The following is a 16,723-nucleotide window of genomic DNA, read 5'->3' as shown; positions in this document are numbered from 1 at the left end:
AGCATTGTAAACTTATTTCTCAATGTTCTCGATAGAAATGGGTTTTGTTTGCTGTGCTTTGTGTGTTTTACCTCTTGGTCCATGCTGCTGTAGCCCAAAGCCTGTGAGTTGGCTGCAGCAGCTCATGTTCTCTTTGGCCTGTCGGGGGACTCGTCACTTGTTATTTAAAGCTTTAATTCTTAACAACACTCTTTTTCCAAAAAGTTATCAAGAGCTTGGCAGGGCCCCTCATTGCTTTCTGCGAGGGAGGGAGGAGAGTGGGAGTTCAGAGCCTTGCTTGGGTCAGAAGAGAGCCCAAGATGCTGATGGATAACATCTGGCATTGTGTCCCGAATTCAGCGTGCTACATCCTGTGCTCGTGTCCTGCTGAGCAGTGCCAGGAGCCCCAGAGGGAAGGGAGAGCCTGGCTGCTGCTGCTCCTGTGCCTGCACGCTCTGCCTGCCCACAGCCATTGATAAAATCCATCATCTTTGGTCCCTGTTCAAGTAATCGGAGGCGTGTGCATTTCCAGGCTGGGTTGTTTATTGGAAAAGGAGTAAAGACAACCAGAGCCTGAAGATCCCAGGGAGGATCTCACTGTGGATGATGCCAGGTGAGCACACGCTGCACGGCTCGGTGTTTTGGATACTTGTACTGCATCTTGGCTCTTGCACTGCATTTAGCAGATCATTAATGCCTCATTACGGCTGGAGCCTCTGAAAAAAACACACAGGCTTTCTCTGATGTGCAGAGGCAACTATTCCATAGCCATGCACTGGACTGTTTGTGTTACTGCTGGCCAAAAAGGACACCCATGCACTTGGAGTTGTGAGGACTAAGCAGTGAAGCATGTGGAAAGGATCCAGATCCCATTAGTGCATTAGTGGGTTTGTAAACTCTAATATTTATCACTAATTGCTTAGGAGAACTTCCATCTGAAAGGTGATGTGAGAGGCTGCTGAGACTGGCCTGGGATTAATGAGGAAAATAAATAGCCTCAAAGGTTTTGGTCAGCTGCCTTTTGCAGAGTGGAAGCAGGTAAATTAAGGCCAGTTTGGGTCTGTGTGAGGAAGATGAGAGAAATCAGCTGCTGCTCCTGCTCAAGCCTTGGGTTTTTCTTTCTTCCATCATACCCTATCAATATGATGTTCCCATGAGGCTGGAAGGAAAGGATGGCTGTGTGTCCTTTGTGACAGCCAGGGTCACCCCCTTGGGCACCAAGGAGAAATGTGCCTTTGTACCTCAGCTGGGAGAAACAGGAGGTGAGGGCAGACTCAGAAAAAGTAATGGTCATTTCTCCCCAAACACAGCACAAATCTACCACTAACAGCCACTGTGACAAGAAATAGCAATTTGAATGCATCCTGTGAGCAATTTAGGTGCACCCAGTTCCCAGGGAGAAGCTTTTGGCTTTCAGCAGCCACAGAAGCATTTGGGGGTTTGGGCTGTACATGCAAGAAGAGCAGCTCCAATTTCCCTGTTAGCTTTGTTGAATGAGATTCCTGAAAGTGGCTAATTGATTTTCCAACATCAACAGAGGGATTCTCAATGGGCCCTCTAGGGACATCCACAAAAGGATCTGAGTGATGGGTGCCTTGGGAAAAATGTTTTCTATGCCTCTAAATTACATTGAATCAAATTAAAGAGCAGCTCTGGGCCCATTGGTGTCTAGTGAGAAATCACCTGCTCCTTCACCTGGGCCAGAATTTCATCCTTATGAATGTTCCTTGTTTTCTGCTTTACACCAAAGCTCAGAAGTGAAATCAGGCTAATATCCTGACTCTGATTCAGGACATATCACCTCTTTAGACTCATCATGCCAATGACTGGAAGACAAAAAAGATCTCTACAGGGCGTTACAGCCTCTGTCTGAAGTTGATTCCTGCATCCCTTGTGGTGCATTAACTAAGATTCTTTCTTCAGGTTTTGCCCACATCAAGATGCTGATCCTGAAAAGCCTCAAGTTCCTGCCATGATTGCTGGTCTTAGTGCTCTTAAAAAAAATCACCACAGGGCCTGGGCCAGTGATGGTGACATTATTATCTGCAGCTCAGGGTAGGTTACTGTTATATCATTCCCCCCTCAACAGGCATAAATAGGTCTGTGGGCCAAATTCACTGCAGACATTCCTCATCATTTGCACCCTTGTGTTTCCTCTGTCCCAGGTTTTCAGACAATGGAATTGGACTCACTCTGGCAAGGTAATTTCTTAAAATGGGTCTTCTATCCCTTTTTTCCCCCCAGTGTAACATGCTCAAGAGTGGAAATTGAGACATTCCCCTGTTAATTAGTGTAAGACAGGAGAAAAGCTTCCATTTCCCCTCTGGACCACATCAACTCTTCCCTGGGCAGCCATAAATACAAGGGGCAATTTAGCCTTTCATTCTCTTAGCCTCAGCATGCCTGGGGAATACATGATAATTGCTGAACATTTCCTGCTGAACAGGAGCTCCTGGACAGCAGGTTCTGATGCTCAAGCACAAAGCTGCCTTGTCACTAACTTGGTTTAGAAATTAACTGGTTTCTAAACATACTTTAGAGCAGGCTCTTATAAAGCTGAATGCACTTCTTTCCAAATTAAAGACACAAATTCTACTGTGCTTGGGGTGCAATTAAAAGTGTTAATTAATTGGTGCGCTGTGCTGCATATTTACATGGTGTTTCTTTGCTTGCAGTGATGGGACTTTCCCAATAGACAGCAGCTCCAGCCTGGAGGTTACATATTCCATTTTTGTTGGAGAAACCAGCAACTTTGTCTCCCAGGGAGGCCAAAACAGCTACTGGGGAAAAGGGGCAAATGGAGAACACAGAACACTGCCCAGAAACAAGTGAGTTATTCTTCTGCCATTTCTTCTTGGCGTTAGCTTAAGGTAGAAGAAAAGCCGTAGGAACTAATGTGGCTACCAATGAGTAATTTATACCAGGTGCTTAAATTATTGTTCAGGCCAGAAATAATAAGCATCCAAATAAACTCACTCTTCAGGCCAGCAGCTTGAGAGCATTCTTGACTGAATGTGCTTGATTTAGTTTTCTCCTTGGTGTATTAGTCAGGGGAGAATGGATTAGGGAATCTGACTGGTGCCAAATGGCTCTTGTGTGGTGCTTCAGTGGTGCAGCATCAAGGTGCTTGTGTTTGAATCTCCCAGGACATTCTCTATCCATGGATTCCAGATTTATCATGGGTCTGTCAGGATGGCAAATTGACAGATACTGAAAGGTTTTTCATGAAAAATCCCCCATGAAAGTTCAGCCCCCAGAACAATGTGTCACAGACCCTGATGGAGAAAAGTGTGAGTGAGAGAAGCAGAAATGTTTGCTGTTAGGTGTGATAGGTTCTGAAGTTTTTAGCAGTGGTGAGAGATCTATCCTAGAGCAGGATTTCCAGGCAGAGGTGTGTGTTACATTGGTGCAATGTCATCAATTAATTTTGAAACGCTTTTCTTCTTAGTAATGAAGGTTATTTATAAGCAAGTAAAATTTGATATCCTATGCCTGGGCAGACGTACACAAAGAAACCTGCATTGGAGAAAGGTTTCACCTTGTAATCAGAACACCCAGAGCACAAGTCAGGCAGTGCAGCATTGCCAGCTGCTGAGGACCTGGTAGGGACCTGGTCTCAGAGGCTGAGAGGGTCACACAGAAGATATCAGGAGCCAATAAGCAGCAAAACAATTCTACAGAAATGGCAAATGCACTGAGAAGCAAAGCCCTGACCTAGTTTCTGAGATCAGCTGTGAAATTCCTGTTGTGCACAACAGGGACTTCCCTTGAGCTGTGACACCAGAATGGGGCTCTGCATCTCTGCCCTGGCAGAAGCTGGAGAATGCTGAGCAATTCCAGTCCTTGTCCTGGATTCCTGTAGGGTTCATGACCCTGCACACTTGGCTTTGGAAATGATGGATTGCACCTGGCTCTCTCCAGGACTCAGGACCTCCTGAGCTTTTTTCAGATGCGGTCCATAGCTGTTGGGATGTCCATGAACTGCAGTGACTTTGGCCTGAGGTTTGGCTTTACCTTGAGGAAAATTTCCATTGCTCTGAGATTGACCAATATCACTACCTCTGGCAAGCAGAGAGTTTATCTGTCCCCTCTCTGGTGCACTTTAGACCAGAAGATTTCCTAAATAATTCTGCAAAGCAAATTAAACCAGTGCAGTGTAAGCCTATTACAAAAAAACCCCAGAAACCAAAAAACCCAAACAAACCCTAATGACATGATCTCAACAATTACTTAATAATTTAATTATTAATAATTATTAATAATTATTAATAATTAATTATTATTAGTATGTTTCCAAGAAAATATCAGCTTCTGAAGCTGGCACTTTGCCATATATGTTTGTAAGCACTTGCATTCCAGCAATTTTCACTTTGATTCTATTTTATCTGGATTGAATCCAGATGTGCTACATCTGATTTTATACTTGTAGGATCACACACAGTTGTTTTTTTGTTGTTGTTGTTGGTGCTCATTGCTATATGGGGTAATATATCTTTACCTAGTTAAGATAGAGCCTGTCAACCATTTTAATTAATTTTCCATCTCCAGGCTTCTTAGTTTTATTAGCCATTTTATTAGTTTTTAAAGGATGGCTAAGTACTAATTCCCTAAAGTACAATCATTTTACTGTTGTTCTTTAAGAAGAAATTAAGCATTACTGCAAGTTGTACAGTGATGACAAAACTATTAGTCATGCTGAAGGATAATTGTGTAATTAATCAGACTAATCAGCAGATTGCTTAGACGACAAAATAATAAAGCCAGTCAAGTCTTGTTTAATTCCAGCATAAAAATAACAGTGAAGCAGAACAGAAGACCTAAACATCACACTCCACACAAAGGATTCTAATTGTCTATCCATTGACAAAGCTGAATCTCACATATTATCTATCCATTTACCCATTTACCCATTGCAATATTATTGCTGGGCTGGTTTGTTTGTTTTGAGAAGAGTGCTTTCAGAAAGTTATTCAAAAGCAGTGAAGCAGCAGTTGGCTGTGGCCCAGCTGAGGGATCACTGATGGTTCTGGTCTCCTGTATCTCTGTCAGTCAGCAGATGTGGAGAGCCCAAGGAGGGTGCCATAACCCAGAACCAAGCCATGCCCACACACGGTGCACCACTGCTTGAGAAGAGCTGACATCTCTTTTTAGTCACAAAACAGCCACCCATTCACCCCCTGTCCCTCTGAGGCACAGAGTGAGGTGAGGAGCAGGAACAACCACCTGAAACAGGGGCAGGACTCCCAAATTGCCCCAGCTCACACCCACTGCTGAACGTCCCTCTGGTCACTTTGTCCCTGCAGCCAGGAGCTCAGGGTGATTCCATCCTACCCCATACCTGTGCCAACTCTACCTCATCTCAGGAGTTATTGCTGCCAAAGAAACCCCAGTGGGCTGTGTAGGGTGGGTTTGTGGTGCCCAGGAGAGCTCACAGGGGCTGCTCTGACCCCTGGCTGTGGACTGGCATCTCCCATGGGACTGCAGGCCAGCCTAGCTGGGAGATGGGCACCTCCTCTTGTTGACTTTGCTGTGTTTAGCCTGTGTTGTTTCAGTGCTGGGTTCCTGTGTCACATTTGCAAACAGCTCATGATGGGAAAAAGAAAAGCAGACAGTTAGCTGAAGTCTGTTATTTCCTGAAATAGAGAGGAGAGAAAAAAACCAGTCCCAGCCCTAAAGAGACTCCTGACCAAAGGGACTTGGCAGGGAGAGGGTTTGCATCACTCCAGCAGAGGAAAAGCCATGGGGACAGAGACCTTGGGGGGAAAATGAGAGGAAGATTGCTGCTGGATGAAAATGGTTTTATTAAAATTATAGTGAGATGTCTTTTGTTGGCAGCTTGTGCAAACACTTGAGTGTTACAAGAAGTCACTAATTATTGCAATGATTTCCAGCCCCTTATTTTTTTTTAACATAGAAAGTGCAGCCGTCAGGGTTCCCTGCAGCTGTGCTAGGTGTGCTGCCTTTGGACAGGTTGAGTTAGCACATTCTTAAGAGATTACAAACTCTGTCAGCCTTCAGACAGGTAACTCAAGTATCCTTTATATGTGTCTCTCAGAGGTGGCCACACCTAGTGAAAATTAGGTGTCTGAATAGCAGTGTGGTATCCAGACATGACCTGTCTCTGCACCTTCTTCTCAATCATTCCTAGCTCCATGTGAACAAACCTAGGAGCAGAGTCTCTGTTCCTGTGTGCTCACTTAGGAAAAATTGTAAAAAACCACTGCCACAGCTGTAATTGCAAACTCAGTAGCACTCCTGCCCACAGTGTACCAAAGTAAGGTAACCTTGAGGCTTGCACAACAAGTGACACTGCTCATTAAAATTTCCACTTTAATTCTGACTTTCAGACTTTTTAGAGGAGAATGTTAGAGACAAGAATAAAATTAGCACCCAAAGGGTCTGGTGCTGGATGGAAACACTGAGAGTGCTGATCAAGTGTAGGATGTACTGGCTGTGCCTTGCTTTGGTTTGAAGTGCAGCTGGCTTTGTTCTCCTCCCCAGTGCAGGGCCTGTTCTCATGTGCAACTCCAGAAGTGCCATCATTGAGTATTTGTAAAGGAGTTTTGGGCTGCTGCAAGGTGTCTATATTTTTTAATATCTCATCTTTCATAAATTAAAATGAAGGAAAAAAAAGCCCCACAATAAGTTTTGGGATCCTCCTAGGCCAAGGCCAGGCAGCCTTTTGGGGGAAATCTTTCTCTGGTGCAGCGAGAAAAGATTTTAAAAACCTCAGAAATGCACCTTAAACTTCCAAGTGTTTGAGCCTCCTTTAAAGGAGACTGCCTCAGGTATTTGTTTATGAGATTCATACTTAGACAAGAAGGTGGCAGAAAATGGTTCTGGGCTTTAATTTCATTTTAAAGGCATAAAGACTTTTATTCTGCAAGTAGTTCTTGCTGCAGGGTTTGGGTTTTTTTTAAGGCAATGGACTTCCCATCCAACTCAGAGTCACAGTAACCCTCCTATTCTCCTAAGCCCTTCTGTTTATTATTGTTAAAATAAAGCCTTTAAAGCCCTTAATAAACTTTCAGCCTAATCCTGCTGACCCTGATTCTTATTCATGTGCACAGTCCAATTAAAATGAGTTGGGGTAAATGGAACAAATTACACTCCTTTGGGTTGGCACTTTCCTGTGGTTATTTATGCTGTCTGCTTTGATATTCATTGCCAGCAGATACATTCAGAGTGCTTGACCTGGAGTAATCATTTTCTTGATTACTTCGGAACTTAATCTTCACACCCTGTAATAATTTCATCTGCAGACATTAAAATATTCCACACTTTTTTTGCTGAACATCTGCAGTTTCCTTGTTTTGATGTATTTTCATATCAGGACAGATATTTTTACTTAGCTGCTGAAGAATCTTGAGAGCAGAGCTATGCACAATGAGGATAAAGCTTCTTCCTGTTATTTCTCTTTCCTAAAAATATTTTAAAAATCATGGGATATATTAGAATTTGCATGAGAGTCAATTCTGAGAATTCAAAACTTTTATAAGTTTTATGGGGGTTTAGGAAGAACAATTAGAAAAATAATGGCACTGACAGAACCACTTAAAAGGGACATTGAGAAGATATGAGAAAATTCCCCACATAGCTAGGTTTTTCTTTCTTTATTAACAGCTGTGATATTCCTCAGTAAATTTCATAATCATTCAGTATTTTCCTACACTCTCAGTCATCCTCTTCTTTTACCACTGTTTAGTTTATTGCTGTGTGATTTCAAACAACACAGGATGGTGTGGGTGCACTTCAAAGAACCAAAATCTAATTTTTGTGGAAATATCTCCTGGGGTTAAGAAATGAGAGGGAGAACCAACATGGCTGGCATATTTTCTAAACAGAAGAGGCAAACCAAAACCCTGGTCAGACAATGGAGCTTCCTAGTTCCAACCCTATCACCGTCAAAACAGAGTTTTCAAAGTTGAATCCTTATTTTGAGCTAAGCAGTGATTTTTCACCTTATTTTCTCTTCTAGGTTGGACTGGAAGTTTCTTTTGGCAGACCAGACCAGTGGCTGGGAAACAATGGTGATGGAAATGTGCATCTTCCATGGTGTGGGTGGCTGGGTGAGGGCATCCAGACACCTCAGAAGCAGAGCAGACCCTGCTGGAATGGGGTGATCTCTGCTGGGAATCTCACAGGTAATGGGGCAGCCCAGCCTGCACCAGGCGTTCTGCTCAGGGGGGAGGCTCAGCACCTCTCACAACAAGGGTGAACAATACATTTGGTACAGTTTTGTGTGACCGTGTTCACAGGGGTTTTCAGGTGAGGGAAGAGATGAGAATGTTGACTCCATGTTCAGAAGGCTCGATTTATTATTTTATGATATACATTACATCAAAACACTACTAAAAAGAATAGAAGGAAAGGTTTCATCTCAGAAGGCTAGCTAAGCTAAGAAGAGAAAAGACAGGAATGATAACAAAGGCAGCTGCCTCAGACTCTCTGTCTGAGTCAGCTCTGCTGAGTCTGGCCATTAATTACAAACAACCACATGAGACCAATCACAGATCCGCCTGTTGCATTCCACAGCAGCAGATAACCATTTTTTACATTTTGTTCCTGAAGCCTCTCAGCTTCTCAGGAAGAAAAAAATCTTAAGGAAAGATTTTTAATGAAAAGTTGTGTGCGACAATTCTGCCGCAAGTTGAAATCCAGTTGAGGGGAAGTTTGGTGTTTTCTCGTTCTGGGCATTTGTTCACTCCATCATTGGGGATCTAGTGGATTGTGCTGGTGAACCAGGTTTCAGTCATGGAAGGTGTTTCTTCTCTGCTACATCCTACTTGTGTTCAGGGTGGTTGAGATGCAGACTCACACCAATTTCTCATTTCCCGTGCAGAAATCACAGGCTCAGAGATGGCCTTGCCATCCTTGACATTCCCTTGCCAGCAGTGAATGTCACAGTCAAACACAGAGTATTCATGTCTTCTTAAGCTAAAAGAGCTGGATGCATTTGCTTTAGCTGTACAGCAGAGAGCAGGAGCTGCTATTTAAGTATCTAAACACTGGAATTAAAAACCCTGGTGTGTTTGGGCTGGGCAGAAACAGGATTGGGCTCCTATGAAACAGTCCCTTTGAAATAGGATTTTGTCCTTGGCACTTTATTTGGCTCTGTGTCTCTGGAGAAATAATTGTCCTTGCTCTGGCAACCTAACAGTTAAATTCAGAGTTGCAAACAAGTAGGCATTTATATTTTTATTTCTATTAATATCCTCCTGGTTATGGCACTCTCCATGGTGAGACAGTTTTTCCACCATAGAAAATTTCCTTGGCTAGGTTTAGGCAAGCATAAACATTTACTTCTCTGGGATCCATTACTTACCAGCATTTTTCAACTAAAAAGCATCCAGCAGGATGAGTAAAGGTCATATTAAATGCTTCACTTTATGGCTTTTGGGGAGGGAAATATATGTATGTGCAGGGTAGAAGAAATTGGTCTCGTGCTGCAGGGTTTGATTAATTTGAAGAGGATAACTCTTAGAATATTTCAACCTCACTCTGATTCTCAGCACCCTTTCTGACTGGTGGCTTGTTTGTCTGCTAAATTCTGAGTGTCATACTTCAGAGCAAAAGCCCAAAAGAGTGAATCCAATTATGGAGAAAGATGGTTTGCTTTGATCTTAACAACTTTATTACAAAATCTGTTTTTCTGTTCTTTTTCAAGTAGCTCTGGCAGACAAGAACTTGTATTCTCCCCTAGTGCAGGCAGGTGAAAATATCCTTTCAGCTGAAGGAAATAGTGACTCCTGTGTTCCTGCTGAATGCAGCCCAAGACAGTCACTCCAGGGATGGGCTACTTGGCATGGAAAACTCAGATCCAAGTCCTTCAGCTAACATTGCAGGCAAATCCTTTCTGAGCTAAGTGCCTGGAGTACAGTTAATTCCTTTCTGCTTGGTTTCTTTCAGTCCCATTTCATGCTCCTCTTCTCCTGGATGTAATTCGCCCAAGGAAGGGAACGCCTGGGGAAAAACAATTCCTCTGGCAGTGTTTCTGGATCCAAAAATCCTGGGGATGGGCTTTCCTGGGGTGTTTTAATCTGGCTGCTCAGGCTGACATTCCCACCCTCTGTGGTGGGTTCGTGGTGCTGCCTCCTCAGTATCTCCAAGGAGCATCAAATCTCATTTTCCCTGTGGTGGCCAAGGGCTTCCTTCAGCAAGGAGCACTCAGAAATGCCTTAGTTTGGTTTGGGGGCCACCTTAACATCATGAAATTCACTAAGCAAGAATTACCAGGTCTTCTAGTCCTCCCTGTTTGGTTCTGCAGTCTGTGGGGTTGTTGTTGTCCAAATAAGACCAACCCTTTTGCGCTTTAATGACAGCTGAAACTCTCATGTTGTAATGTAAATAAAGCAAGGCTTATTTAAAGGAGGAACACTAAATAGAGGGAAAGTCACAGGGAAATCACAAGAGCTGTCAGCACCACATCTTCTGGCAGTCTCTGAGTCACTCAGACTTCATCCCATTAACCTGATTCCCAGCTGGGAATAAAGGCCAATAAAGTAAAGGCCAATAAAGTAAAGGCCAATAAAGAAAGAAAAATGTAGAGAGAGGCTCCACAGTTCTCCTCATGCAGGAGTGTGAGATTTCAGTGGCACACAACTGGAGACTCCTTGACACCTGCAGTACTTGTTACAATGCAAATGAGACTCCTAAACCTTTTCTGATTTATATATAAATTGTAAGACAGGAACCTTGGTTACCCCCAGGCAGTTGAAGCTGTGCATTTACTGTTTGCCTGCGGATTTCACAGCAGCACATCAGGGGAGACTGAAACTTCTCTTTTTTTGGTATTAGTCTTTATTAAAATAAGCAGAGTTTTTGGCAGTAGGTGCTGTTTTCTTTAAGAAGCTTAAAAAGGTGTTAGACAGTCATAAGAGACTGCCACACAGCCAAATTAGTGCCAGTTCTGAATATGAAAAAAAAATTGATGCCTTGCAATTCTAAAATACTGTAGGAAATGCTGTTGATTTTACACCTGTTCACTCAGTCACTTGCTGTTGGCTTGAAGTAGAAATGATTCCATTTTTGTTAACTCTGTTCTTGCAGTGAATGTTTGCACTTGTGCTGATCCTGCATCTCTGGGTTTCACATCTTCAGCTGGTTCCGTGGCCTCAGGCAGTGCCTCTGTGCCTGCCTTTGGTACTGATGCTCTCAAATGTAAAGCAAGCAAGAGATGCAGCAGGTAGTGAGGTGAGCAGTGGCTTTCCAGCCACAGGAAACTGCAGGATATCTGTACCAGGATATCTGTGGTGCTTGAGGATTATCACACTGGGAAGAAGGAAAAGCCTGTGAGATGTGTTTCAGTTCATGATGTCTCTATTTGGATAAAGAGGTTTAGTTCAAATGATGCACATCAGTTGAAAATCAAAGTAGTTTTCCTGATGCCAGTGACATCCCAGCATGTCTTAGAGAAAGAGAGCCACATTTTTTTTTCTTTCTGCAAGAATTTTAAAGCCTTCACTTGGAAATTTCATAGAGAAAATGTTTTTCCCTGAGATGTTAACATTTTTTGAGCAGTCAGTCAACCAGAAAGGGAGAAGGTATGTTTTGATCTTCTCATTTTTAAGGGTTTTTGCCCCAACATGACAGCTGACAGCATGACAGGACAAAAGCAAGAGTAATGAAACAAGAAAGCAAGAAATCTTTTCTCAGAAATCAAGATTGTCATTCCAATGCTTAGCATGTTGCTTATCTTCATACTCATTCTCCAGCTGAATAGCAGATCCCCCTGAATTGTAAAGAACTTATCTTCTCAGTTTCACAATCTACTTGGGAAAATTGCCATGTCAGCACGGGGGAATCTGACACATCTCTTCAGCATGAAGTGTCAAGCAGCTAAAATGACAACAATGTCCATTAAACCACCCAAGCAATTAGAAGCCTCACATTTTATAATGTTTTAACAAGCTCTTCTTCTCCTACCACATTAATCTGTCACCATTTCTCTTATTTTAAAGTCTCTTTGTGACCCATTTTCTTTTCAAAAATTTGATAGAAGTAAGCAAAAATTATGGAGGTGGTTCTAAGGAAGGTGGATTTTTCATTCTAGAGAGTGGATGAATTTTTCATTCCTGTTGACTTAGTGATGCTCCACATGGGCAAAACAGTCTCTACACATAGGATCTGAATTTCTTGATTGGGGCTATAACCTCCTTTAGTAAGAAACATGTTCAGAGATCTGTCAGATGTACTGTTGTATTTCTGTGGGACTGAAAATCACACTCTTGCTGTTTTGTACTTCTGGAGGGCATTCACTCAGTGGCCACTGTCACTGCAGGAGACCAAATGACACTCTACAAGTCATTTACAAGTAAATTTGCAATGTTTGTATAATGCATATGTGGCATTTTCCTTGTTCTAATTATGACCATTTCATTCTCCCAACATCTGTGATCATTATCCTTAATGTCAGACTTGTGTCTTGGTCCTGTGACTGGAGGAAAGTGCTACCAATAAATCTCTGACCTCCTTTGCTCACCATCTTATTGAAGAATTCTGTAAACTATTCCAGCACTTCTTTGGACTCATTCATAATAGCAAGCAGCTTAAGCCATGCATAGCTCTCTCACTCCATTTTTTTTTAATCTTTACACAAATAGCTTAAAGCACATAGGAATCTTTTGTTCTTGGTAGCCTGTAATCTAGGAATCATTGGGACTCATTGAGTGAATCTCCTTCCTTTCTTGGCTTTTCATTGGTGCATTTAATTTTGTAGTAAGTGCAATATAAGTGTTCATTCCAACTGGTTTTCATTGGAAAATGCTGTTTGGAATGAGAACAATTAATACACTGATGGGATTTCAGGTCTGAATGTATCTGATGGATCCCCTGCTCTGACCTCAGCACTATCCCATCCTGATGGGCCAAGTGAGATTGAAATGAGAGTTATTGTGTTGTGATTTATTGGTTTTCCAACCATCATTTGAATGTGAATGCAAAATAGGTTTTTCTTCTTGGTTTCATAGACAAAAAGGCTTTTTTTATCAGACTGTAAAATAATTTACTCTTTCTTGATCCATCAAGAATGAGCAAATGCATTACTGCCCAGAGACGTGGTTTGGGGTGAATTATTTGATCAATAGTTTCAGGCATCAGGAAAAATTTATGTTAATGTCATTCTGGGATCCACTTTAATCTTCCAGTATCTGCAGACACCACTCAGAATAGCTTCTCATCACTGAAGTGTAATGTTGTGAAAGGAGGAGTGGACTGAATATCTGAGAAACTTTCACAACCACTTTTGGACTGTTCCTTTGGCATGAGACCCAAATATTTAATTTAAGCATTCAGCACGAGGCTGCTGGATCCAGGGATGGGAGGAGGGGTAGACAAATGTGGTCCATCTATTGGAGATCCTTAGGAGCTCAAAATCAACACAAGAGCAGGAACAACTGCAAGATCCTTCTGGAACTAGGGCTGAACTCACTTGAATCCATAACTAAAATAAACTCACATACAAACCAACGAGAGATCGTCTGGTTTTGCAGAGCTTTCAGTTTCTGCAGACAAGAGAAGGAAAAGCAGATCTGGAGATGTGAGTGCCCTGCACTAGCAGGCAGATGTCCTGATAGATGGAGTCTTAACCTCTCTGCTAGTCTTGGCTGCACTTGTATCCTTGTGAAATCAAAATCTGATAAAAAAAAAACCTGATTCCATTTAGATCTACCTCAAAGGCACAAATTGAGTTTAAAAATAATTTTGATGGATGGATGCTCATGTGGAAGCTTAGACATTTGTGAGCTACCATGGATTTCTATGTTGGATGTTTCAAGTTCTTGATGCAAAGAGTGTTATTCCACACTGTAGGAGAGTGAAGGCAGCAGGATTATAGATGTCCTCATCTGTCCTTTGTGCATCTGAAACCCTTCAGGGAAGATGACAAGCTGCCTGAAACAGCCCTGCATGCAGAGACAGATTTGTATGACTAGCTGTGCATCCTCCTTTTGCACTGGAATTTCACATGGGGGAAAGCAGGGCACTGTCAAACATTCAGCCTTAAAAGCATGTTTGCCACACGAATTTGCCTTTGAGTGATGGCAGGGCAGAAAAAGCACACAGCTGGCATGTGGATTTGTAATTGTTCTGTAGAGCTGAGCTACAGGTCAGAGGCATCTCTTGGTCCCTGCAAGAAGAGCTTTGCTGGACTTTGGTATTTAGTCTATAAGGTCATGCAGTCAGGACATCAAGTTTTAGCCCCCAGAATTTCAGCCTAGTCTGCTACTTGAGAGCAAAGATGTGGATTCTATTAGATAGCAGGGCCTAGTCCAAAGACCATTGAAATAACTTCAGTTTTCTCTATTTTCAATGGAATAAGCCTGTTTTAAAGTGCAGTTATTTGAATTAATAAAAAAAGAGTTACTTTGTGATGCTTCCTTGATTACCCTTCTCCCTGAAGATTTTGAATAGTGAGCATTTTTATGGCATTGCACATCTCATATCTCACTTCATGGTGTCCCTGTGGATGGCTGCAGATGCTATTTCTGGTTTACCTTTTTACTTGAACTGGAAACATTTCAGTGACTTTCCAAATGTTCTGAACTCCTCACTGGCAGAAACCATTTACAGGCAGCAATGATCAAATGCACATGTTAGGCTGTTTCTGGCTGGTTTACTGGATGTTTTTGTCATTTTCCTTTCACTCTCAGCTTTACATCCAGGCCAGATGCCCCAGGATCCTGACCTTGTCCTCTGCCAGAGCAGCATTCCCTTCCCATCCCGTGTGGCTGCAGTGAGTGCCAGCAGTGCCAGCCTGTTGTCCTGCTCCAGCACGATTAAATCCTCCACTGGAATGGCAGAAAATGTCATCCTGGACCCCAGCAACTTCAACAGGTACTGCCCTATGTTGATAGAAAATGTTCTGTTTTGCAAAGCTTTATAATTTTATCAAAATATTCATAAGTGATCTTTTGATGGTCTCAGCAATTTCTGAGCATGTGGAAGCAAGGTTTTATAGTTTGACACTAACTGATGCACAGAGATGCTTCTGCTTTCACTCTAGTCCAGCTTTTCTGATGTGCAGAGAGGTTTCTTTTTCCAGAAAGTTTTGAAATAGAATCCAAGTAAGTCCTGGCCTGCTGTCCCTGAAATCCCTCCAGAAGAGCTCTGGCTCTGGTTCATTTATTTGTACTAGTCACTGTTCACATAATTTATCTCCCATATATATAAAGTGCAGAAATGCATCAGAATGTGCACAAAACTTTGTATCTTCTGTAATCCAAACAGCACTGGAATTATTGTGTTAGAAAAACAAGTTTAAAATGTTTGGTCTGAGCACAGCAAGATTGCAGGCTGTGCTGTATTTATTTCCCATGCTTTCTTTTCTTAGCATTGTATAAAGATGAGGAATATCCATTTTAGATGCTGCTTTTTCCCTTGTAATTTTCTTCATTTTGCTTGATTTCATTTATGGTTTTTAGTGCTGTTCTTACTTTAGTGAAATTACTTGTGCTTTGCACTGGTTCCAGCTCGGAGAGAGATCAGCAGGGGTGGGCAGTGCCATGGGGCACAGAGATGCTGCAAGGGATGAGCACCACAAAAAGCCTGGCCACACCACAAAACACCACAAAAAACCTTGGCTTCTGAGGCTTGTCTGAGCCCTCAGTTATTGTTAAAAACACACTGTGGTAAAGAACCAGAGGTTTGCAAGTGAAACCTGACCTGATTACACACAACAGAGGCTCGGGTTGCCAGAGCAGGTTTGAGATAGTTGGCATGGAAGAAGCAGAGGCACTGGGGACGTGAAGCAGCACGTTCTGCTGGAAACCCTGGAGGGCTCCCAGGTCCCTCCAGTGTGATCCAAACCCCACACCCATCACTGCTCCTCTGGCAGAGTGTCCCTGCTGGGGCTTGGGGTAGGAGAGCTTTGGCCAAAGCTTGAGCTCTGTTTAGTTCCCCTGAACTTTGGAGCTGAAAAAAAATCTAAAGATCTTGTCCTTTGATGCCCATGGGAATGCACCTGAGAATGGCAGTGTTTCCTCTTTATCCATGCCCATTCCAGAGTGACACACACCTGGGCCTCTTGATTTAAACATCTTGTAGCTGTAGGGCCATGACTGATCCTGCATGATCAGTGTCTGGACACTCCTGTTACAGGGGAATTGTCAGAATTAAATCACTTTTATCTGTATTATTACATCTTTGTGCACTTTAGGGAAGAGGAAAAGCCACTAGTAGCTCATGGACAACCTGAGTTTTGCAATTACTATCTGTCTTAAATGGTGAGCTCTCTCCTTGCTATTGCAGAGCTAAATCCTCTGCCAGGTCACTGATGGCCAGCTCACACCTGCCAAAGCTTTGGCCCACAATCTTCAGGCATGAATTTAAATTTGAAGGCAGCACCAGGGCTTTGGTAAAGTTCAGCTTTAGCTCTTGTTCAAGCATCCATTTAACTGCATTTTACTATTGGAAACCACATTGTGGTTGTGGTTCCTTTTGTCTTGTACGAAACCAGTTATTTGAACTGGGCAAAGGTTTGTAGAGTTTTCTGATCCAGAAATTGCTGGCAAGGTAGCTGTTTTGAAGAATCACAAGCAAGAAATAAACTGTAACAAAGGAAAACCACAATTTGACTTTATTTCATTTGGGGCATCTTGCTAAAAAATGATTGAGAATGAATTGAGTGGCTGCTTTGTCTACACCTCAAGTATGCTGGATGCTCACTGGTGTGAGACATAAGGCTGATGCAACAGTGAAATCTCCAGATTGCATGGAAAAATATGGAAAAATGAGATTTCTGTGGAAG

At 42.5% G+C, this 16,723-nt stretch overlaps 1 protein-coding gene and 1 pseudogene across 3 annotated transcripts in view; both read left to right on the top strand.

The window, feature by feature from the left end:
- The window catches only part of CEMIP (cell migration inducing hyaluronidase 1), a 100,916-nt gene that overhangs the window by 9,400 nt on the left and 74,793 nt on the right, over nt 1-16,723 (top strand). Inside the window, exon 1 of one of the 3 annotated variants that reach the window (XM_058033220.1) lies at nt 14,631-14,811. The exons of the other annotated variants lie outside the window; for them this stretch is intronic. The gene's annotated coding sequence lies outside the window, so the exon portion shown is untranslated. Of the gene's footprint in view, nt 1-14,630; nt 14,812-16,723 lie in introns of those variants that run through there. 3 annotated transcript variants of the gene reach the window in all.
- The window catches only part of LOC131089103 (cell surface hyaluronidase-like), a 42,061-nt pseudogene that overhangs the window by 8,105 nt on the left and 17,233 nt on the right, over nt 1-16,723 (top strand).

Source organism: Melospiza georgiana, chromosome 13 (genome assembly GCF_028018845.1).
Source record: "Melospiza georgiana isolate bMelGeo1 chromosome 13, bMelGeo1.pri, whole genome shotgun sequence".
Taxonomy (NCBI): Eukaryota; Metazoa; Chordata; class Aves; order Passeriformes; family Passerellidae; genus Melospiza; species Melospiza georgiana.
This window is presented reverse-complemented; position numbering and strand designations above follow the sequence as displayed.